The sequence below is a fragment of the Rutilus rutilus genome (genome assembly GCF_951802725.1).
Source record: "Rutilus rutilus genome assembly, chromosome: 16".
Classification (NCBI taxonomy): Eukaryota; Metazoa; Chordata; class Actinopteri; order Cypriniformes; family Leuciscidae; genus Rutilus; species Rutilus rutilus.
In genome coordinates this window covers 375,678-382,816 of record NC_140224.1, presented here as the reverse complement: position 1 = coordinate 382,816, position 7,139 = coordinate 375,678, and positions in this window count along the sequence as shown.

The window sequence follows — 7,139 nt, the reverse complement described above, 5'->3', positions numbered from 1 at the left end:
CCAAACACTCCTGGCTCCGGCGGACCGTCCTGCTGCCCCAACAAACTACTAAATGTTTTATAGAAACAACAAAATCGTGTGTGTTGAAGCACAGAGGCATGGAGGCTAGAGAAAGTAGAAAAAACATGGCTTTTTTAACTCAATCCTCTCGGACCCTTCAGACTCGGACCGAACGCTGTGCAGGACTATCAATATCCGTGTCTTTCGAAGCCCTTTTGTGTGTGTGTGTGTTTCCCGAAGGCCACACTGAGCTGGACGAGAAAACTCAGGTACATGCTGGAGGAGGAGACCTGACCAGCAAGCTAAGCCTCTCACACACACACACACACACACACACACACACTCAGCTAAGCCTCACACGTCTGCTGCAGGGCTTTATATATTATACACACGCGCAGCGCTGAGTCTGGAAACATTAAATCATTGTGTTCTGCTACGTCTTAATAATTCAAGTCACTGAATTGTCATCCGTTTTGTAGGCTCAAACCCGAGACGCTGGTTATAGCGTGAGTTTGCCCCACACTGTGAGCTGGATCAGGGAAACCGCTGATAATGACGGGGTCGTGCGATGACAATGATTCAGTGACTCACAATGACTCAGTTAATTGCTCTAACATTTTCTCGCCAAGCTGGAGGGGAATGTGGCTCGTTGTTCAGCTTCATTGATTGCTGGATTTGCTGATTTATGTCATGACAGGCCCAAAGTAAGACATGACGCTCACTAACAATATCACACTGACACAAAACAAACTGAAGAATTAAGGACGAGCACATATAGAGACACTGAAAAGAATGAAAACCTGGTCAAAATTTAGCATCACTAACCCAACATAAACACATCAGTTTATACCAACAAAACTAATGCTGATAAATCAGGTAGAAATATGCGTATTAAAAATAAGCTCCTCAAGTTTCCAGATGAAATACTGTATCAGCCTGATCTCATTAGTGTTCGCATGTGTTCATGCCTAACAACTGCTCATTTTACTGTAGATATACTGAGGCCACAAACTACCCTACCGTAAACCATACCATAAACTTAACAATAAAAAAACATAATATACAGATTCATATGCAGTATATAGATCTTTTTAATCATCTGTCCCACGGCCAACAAAATAAAAAGTAAATGATGAAATAATGAGAGAATTGAAAAAAATCAACCTATGCATTCCATGAATTCAATATTTTATGAACCTAAAATGATTCGTAAACATATAAATGTCTCTATAGTTGTTCAAACACAAAGGCCTGGTTTCACAGACAGGGCTTAGATTAAGCCAAGGTTAAACCTTAGTTCATTTTAGCAGCTTTTATAATCGTGCCTTAGAATAAAACATTACTGTGTGAATCTTGAGACAAAACAGTGGCAGTGACATATTTAAGAATGTATTTTACTCTGGGACTAGATTAAGCCTCGTCTGTGAAACCGAGGGAAATGCTTAGGTTTTAGATGCTTAAATACTTTAATATTATATATATATATATTGTCGATGCAAATAAAAAATGAATTAAAGCACTTTACATATGTAATCTCCTCCTTTATCTGCGATCACACTGGAAACATGTTCAGTATTCATATGGTGGTTATGCCACCAAAATAAGTAAATACTTATTATGCAAATGCATAAATATATTTATTCAGTACAGAATGTGCATAACTACATAAGTCTGCTTCTTACTCCATAGATGTATATTACTTTATTGTTATTTTTATTTATTTTTGCATTTCTATTGCTTTGTGTGTGTTTATGTATTTATGTTCAGCAATAGTGTGTTTGTACAAATGTCGCTCATCTGAATCTCAATGTATCGACTTTCAAGGAGATTTCTAAGTCTAACCACTAAACCTACTTGGATGTGTATTTATTATTTAAAATTGAAATGCAAAATGAAACCCCATCAGCCGACTTTGGCATTGCTAGTGTTGTGTAGAGCGACTGGAAAGCCTCGACAACTGTTATTATCTACAGTACTCAATCTCACTATATATCTCAAATCATCTGAAGCCTCATGACAACTGAAGTCATTATTAACGTGTGCGTCCGTTCAGCACATCTCACCCAGAAACTACCGTGATTTGTTCCCGCAGAAATGATGCGATGGTCATACACATAGTGATCCAGGTGGGATTGAGTTATTGATATTAGATTAGTATTCAGTTGTCAGTGACAGTAGCAGGGATGTGTTCCTCTCGTGGACGAGCCAGTTTAACTCCTGAAACGCTCTCGGCATGCGAGTCTCCAGATCGCTCTCCTCCCAGCCATCCTGTCAGAGGACAGATCTTCTGAGCCGCCAGACGGCTTGTTTTACTCGGAGACGTCTCCAGGTGGTGTGTGTCCCACGCAGATGAACGACGAAGACCTGAACCATGTGTGTGTGTGTGTGTGTGTCAGAGTCGGTGAGGATCTGACACTCGGGTCTCTCACAGATCTCATTATGCCAGACCTTCGGCCCGGGCCTGAAGGGTTCAGACACGTGTCCTTGACACTCAGATACGAGCGCTGATGTTCCTCACAGTGGCGTATGGAGAACCGGCATTGCATTGGGCGGCGTGTGCTTCAAAACACAATGAGCCGTGGGGAAACTAGAGTATATGTGTGGATGTCAATACAAACGCCTTTTGTTACTATCAGTGATATATGAAGTGATGGTAACACTTTATAATAACGTTCAGTTGTAAGGCATTTATAAGTGGTTAGTTAATGATGAACTAATAATTTACAAAACATTCATAAATGATTAGCAAGTGATATACTAACATTTTATGTATGTTTTGTAAATTCCGTTACAAGTCATTTACAAGTGATTAGTAAATGATTAACTAATAATTTATGAAACATGACTATGCGTTTCATAAATGTTTAATAAATTGTTACATTTTTTTATATGTTTTGCTCACATCAGGTGCACAGTGGTTAAAGACAGCTGTCTATACCCTCACCAGTCAGCACTTACACTGCAGCACACACTACAGTGTTCAACACCTGTTATAGATGTGTAAACGCATGAATAAATCATTTACAACACTTTCTGCATCCCCTAATCTAAAGTGTAAACTATTCATCACTTGTAAATGTGTTACACATCATTCGTAGATAACATTCGTTGATCTTATGCCTTATTGGTTCTTGACGTGGTAATCTACAAATGATGTGTAATACATTTACAAGTGATGAATAGTTTACACTTTAGATTAGGGGATGCAGAAAGTGTTGTTGTAACGGTCACCAGCTGGAGTGCATTTGAGAGCCACCAGAGGGCACTCCACATAAGACTATTATCACTCACAAACTACATTTCCCATAACTCACTGCCCGGACTCATCATCACTTATCACTGATCACATTCACCTGTACCTCATTCACTGATTGCATTCACCTGTGTCTCATTATCCTGTTAGTCTCAGTCTATTTAAACCATGTTCATTCACTCACCGCGAAGTCTTGTTTGTGTCATACTGCATCTCTGAGCATTTTCCCTGGTTTCCTGTTTCTTGGTTTTTGGATTTCTTGCCTGTTCCGTGGACTATTCTCTTGCCTCTGACCCCTGCCGGTCTTGTTTTGTTCGTTTGTTTGGACTGCCTACCTGTGTTTTGACCCATTGCCTGTTTATTGGATTACGTGTCTGGATTGCCTCTTAATAAAGCTGCGTTTGGATCTAAACCTTTGTGTCTCGGAGCAGATCGTGACAGTTGTAAATGATTTATTCATGCGTTTACACATCATTGCGTTGAACACTATTACTTACCTGTTACAAATTATATGTACGTGTATACAAGGCATTTACAACACTTTCTGCACCCTCTAATTGCTATATAGGCAAAAAAAATAAAAAAAAATAACATAATTTATTAAACATTTATGAAACGCATATTCATGTTTTGTAAATAATTAGTTAATCATTAACTAATCACTTGTAAATGACTTGTAACGGAATTTACAAAACATAAAATGTTAGTATATCCCTTGCTAATCTTTTATGAATGTTTTGAAAATGAATAGTTCATCATTAACTATCCACTTATAAATGACTTACAACTGAACGTTATTATAAAGTGTTACCGAAGTGATTATTCATGCTCAGATCCTCAGACTCATGAAACTCATAATAGATTAATGAAGTCTTTCTGATCAGACTGATGTTTTCAAGCAGAGCCGCAGAGAAGCGACACAATATCGTCTGCATTCCAGCGAAATATGATGTTGCTCATTGTTTGTTTTTGTGAATGTGAAGAATCTGATAAACTGCAGTTGATCTGTGTCTCGAGAGAAACTCCAGCGGATTGAAAACACACTCTTCAGCAGAAGCACATGTGAGTCTAAAGGCCGTGTGTTCGACAGCGGATTCCTGTTTTCATTACACATGCGAATATTGCTCTTACATTCTTGATCGGCCAAGACAGGACTTCATCCCGATATCAAATGCCTTCAAGTCAGCACTGAAATCTGACAACAACTCTTTAGATGAAGCTTCTATAGCTCAAATCATACTGAAATTATTATATATATATTTCTCATACTGGTCCAGCTATTAAAAAGGTTTCTTGCTCTCTTAACTGCCCATTGATCAGTGCTTTATCTACAGACGGTCCGTCTCTCTGTCTCTGAATAAATATTAGCAGTGTTATGGATGCACTGATATTAAAATTCTGCCCAATACCAATGAATAGATAACTGATATGGTATTAATATATCATGCATCCCTAACCAGAGATTATGCTCTTACCTGAAGGAAAAGATGAATCTGAAAACATAACCTTTGAAACATTAACTATAACATCATCACAGTGCTCAGGTTATTGAGCCCAGCACATGAAATGAAGACGTATAAACTATATTATAACCGAATGACCTGTTTCGTTCTGATATTGTCATGTTTGTCCCTCAGCACAAGCACAGAGTTCAGTGTGTGTGTTCAGACACTCGGATACAAACTCAAAGAAATGAAAGACGACACAAGAGAATAAACCTGCAATACTCAAAATGACAAATCATCCAAAGTCAGGAGAGAAACTGGCTTCAGACAATTGGAAAATGAATCTCTGAGGGAAGACGTTTTGAGATTATAAAGATTATAATAAAGAAGGTAATGCCATTTCAATAGCAGATGTCTCATGGGAACCCATGCGGTGTCGAGCGCCTGGAGAAACATTAGCTGGAAACGGGTAAAGCGGTTCCTTTACTTCAGAGACGTAAGATGAAGAGGCAATGACTGAGCATCTTTAATAACGGAATAAACCATTGAAGATTTACTGCTTTTATTCCACACCTATTTGCTGGTTTGAACTGAAAGACCGCAGGGAGGAGCAAAAAAGTTTGACAAAAATATTTTAATGTAAAATAAAAAATATGTATTAAAATATAAAAGTATTTGGAGGCCCTTGGCACCAAAAAATTGCTAGCGTGCCACAATAGTATAAAATTAGGGCTGCACGATTCATCGCAATATACATGAAATCACACTTAAACCGATTTGGCTTATCGCGATTATGAAATCACAAGGTCTGATTGTCTGAATGTGCAGCTTGTCAGTGACGTATGGCTCAGGAAACGCGGCTCACTCTGAAAGCTCTGAGTTTGAGTCGCTTATAACGAGCATTTGAAAAAGCAACACGTGTCAAACATCTTTCCAGGCATGAGACGCATTTATGAACCTCTTGTCCAACAAAAGACAACATTAATAACACACTTTTCCTCCAAACTCTCTTCATGAGGACAGCTGAGCTCCTCCTGTGAGATGATGAGCTTCTGACACAGAATAAGGCAGTCGTGTGTTTATTATTCATGTTTAATCAAAGTGTTTCAGTCTCCTGTTTATTCAGACACAGAGAGTGTGGTGACCATAGGGGTTTCCTGGAATGATGTGTGTGATTGTACTTCTGCGGCGGGGCATTTTTAGCGTGTGCGTGTGTGTGTGTGTGTGTGTGTGTGTGTGTGTGTGTGTGAAAGCGCCCTCTGGTGGTCAGATGGAGCAGTATTTACTACCGATCAGCCGCTGCACTGACAAACTGAGCATAAAATAATCGCAGCCTTTGCCAAATCACGTGCGGTTTCATTGCGATTAATCGTGCAGCTCTATGTAAAATTAACTTTTAGTACACATACGCATTAAAAATAGCAGACTTTCTCTTCTGGAAAGATGGACCAAAAATACAGATGACTCATCCTGCACTACTCAGATTTCTGTCCAATCAAACGCTCTATGAGATGAGAATGTCCCGCCCCCAAAACACCCTACAGCCAATCAGCACACTTGTTTACCTGCAGCTTATTCTGGAGGATGCCTCTTGTCCTCTACATAAAGACAGTCACTCTATTCTTCTTCTAACAGGTTATAAACTGAAGTTGGCTCCTGATGAATGCGGTGTTTAAGATCTACAACACAACACAGGTCACGTGACGAAACACACACTCGCTCGAGACATACTGTACGCATGGGCTTTATCAACTCCTCATGTGGGCTTCAGTTCTCAGACAGCATTAAGAGAACAGCCGGCAATGACAACAAAATCATAATCATAATCAGCACAGGTGGATGAGTCAACTGTGTGTAGATCAAGCTGGTGTGTGAGATAAGACTGATCTGTGTGTGTCCTCGAGCTTCAGGCCTCGTGTTCATCACTGCTGGATCAACACCTGTGGATCACACACACACACACACACACACACACACACACACACACGCACGCACACGCACACGCACACGTCTACCTGAGATCCGCTGGTGAACACACACGTGTCATAGGACGCCAGTCTTTCAGCTTGATTAAACATGAGAACACATTCATCATTCGTCAGATAACACACACGGCTCTGGCATCCACACGTACAGCACTTACACTAATTATTATTTAAAGGATTCTTCAACAACCACACAAACCCGACCCAGCTGTCAGCCATAACCCACGACCTTGAGCACTGACACACACAGCCGTGAACTTTGACCCTGGGAGTCACTAAATCTGCCTTCAGCATCAACAGTCAGATCCAGAAATCCTCGATCGCACTATCCTCGATGTGAACCCAGACTCACTGGTGTTCAACACCGCTCTCGTCCTGGGAAATACTGTCACACCTGTGGTCAAATATCTCCAGGTTTGGGAGAGTTGCAGGTAAGAGGCAGAGAGAGAGAGAGAG